Consider the following 2,500-nt stretch of genomic DNA (forward strand, 5'->3'; position numbering starts at 1 on the left):
GAGCTAGGGTTCGATCGGCCCAGTGGCTTCGACGAGGGAATGAGTCCTCTGATTGACCCAGTTTGAACTCCAAGTCTCTGAGGACGATGTTGGATTTTGGTGGTATGGTTTTATAAGTTATATTTGTGATTGTTGTAATTATGAGTGGTACTGTTTGCGTTGGAGGTTATGACGAAATGCTTGTGTGTTTTAACTAGTATGTGTATACTTTATATATAAATATATATACATATTAATATATATATAAATATATATATATATATATATATATATATATGTATATATACTGTAAATAAACACAAACACACAAACATATAAATACTGAGGACTATGAAGTATGAAGTAGGAGATGATGAATGGAGAAGTGAATTAAAATCTCAAGATAGAGACGACTGGTGAAAACTAACCGAAGCCCTTTGCATCAATGGACGCAAGAGATGATGATGATGATGATGATATATATGTATGTATATATGTATATATATATATATATATATATATATATATATATATATATATATATATATATATATGTATGTATGTATATATATAAATATATATATATATATATATATATATATATATATATATGTATGTATATATAAATATACATATATATATATATATATATATATATATGTATATATATATATATATATATATATATATATATATATATATATATATATATATACAGTATATATATATAATACTATTTTTTAATCTAACACGTAATGCAAGCGTTTGAAAATAACACAAAACAGTCCAGAAAAAACCTTTTATTATCTTTTATCATTCACTTCATTAAACAGTTTTTACCTTTTCCAAAAATCACATATCAGCCTTTTTCCCATTCATGGTCTTTATTCAAAAATTCCCGTTTTTACTCCCAACTCGACTTTTAACTAAGAGACATTTCTCTCTCATCCTTAGAGATAAAGTTAATGAAAACTCGGTTTAGGATACACTCAACAATATCATTCTTTTTCCCCATAATGTTTTTTATTTCTTGTCAAGGGCAAATGACGTAATAGGTTACACCATCCTTTCTTTTTTCTCTCTCTCCCTTCGATTTCAAAATTCTTTTTTTTCACTTTTTTTCATAAACTACATTTGATATCTTTAGTAAAAGGCTTTTAGACAGATTAGAATTCTCTCTCTCTCTCTCTCTCTCTCTCTCTCTCTCTCTCTCTCTCTCTCTCTCTCTCTCTCTCTCTCTCAATCTACGTGTTATTATCTTTCGAATATATATATATATATATATATATATATATATATATATATGTGTGTGTGTGTGTGTGTGTATGTATGTATGTATATATATACATACATATAAAGATTTATTTACTGTATTATAACTATATATAGCTATATATTTTTATAAACATGTATGTATATATACATATATATACTGTATATATTATATATATACATATATATACTGTATATATTATATATATATACATATATATGTATATATATATATATATATATATACATATATATATATATATATAGCATATATATATATATATATATACATACATACATATTAACACGCCTATTGCTGATACTCAATATGTCAGCTTTATGCGGGATATTTAATACCCGACAGTATATCATCATTAATTCATGGGTCAAATTACTTCATTAATTTAGTTGAAAATCTGGATGTTGAAAGAATAGGTTTATAGAAATAAATTAATATCAACGTATTTCTCAGCGGTTTTACTATATTATGTAGACAATTTTCAACTAAATGACATTTAAGATTTATTTAATAAATATGAAGATACTCTTTAACCTTTCATAATATGACGTACTTTCAACAACAACAACAACAACAACAACAAAACTTTTTTATAAAATACTTTTCAAAAACTTACAGATTCAAAACAAATTATAACAATAGAAGACTAATATAATATACAGCAAAACGTAAGTTTAGATCAATTTATCATTTTTCACAAAAAAAAAAAATAAAATTATTTATGAAATACTTTTCAAAAACTTACAGAATCAAAACAAACACTAACAATAAAGACAAATAAAACATTTAACAAAACGTCAGTTTTGGATAAATTTATCCTTTTTCACTATAAACGAAATAATAACTTATTTCATCTATTCTTTACAAGTTCCTTTTACAACATCATGTATTTCTGTTTAAGAATTGCTTTTCAAAAAACTTACAAAATCAAAACAAACTTTAACAATAAAGACAAATAAAACATTTAAGAAAACGTCAGTTTGGATAAATTTAGCCTTTTTCGTTTAAACAAAATAATGACTTATTTCATCTATTCTTTACAAGTTCCTTTTACAGCATCATGTATTTCTGTTTGAGTCTATTTGAGTCTTCCCTTTGTTATTAAGATAATGGTCCATTCTCACCACATTTATTACTCCTTCTATTTTTATAATCCTTTTCTTTACTCCTAAATATACCTTACTCTTCTTTGTCTATTCCTAATTCGTTTATATTTCTGCTTTACAATAA

This window comes from Palaemon carinicauda, chromosome 17 (assembly GCF_036898095.1).
Source record: "Palaemon carinicauda isolate YSFRI2023 chromosome 17, ASM3689809v2, whole genome shotgun sequence".
Classification (NCBI taxonomy): Eukaryota; Metazoa; Arthropoda; class Malacostraca; order Decapoda; family Palaemonidae; genus Palaemon; species Palaemon carinicauda.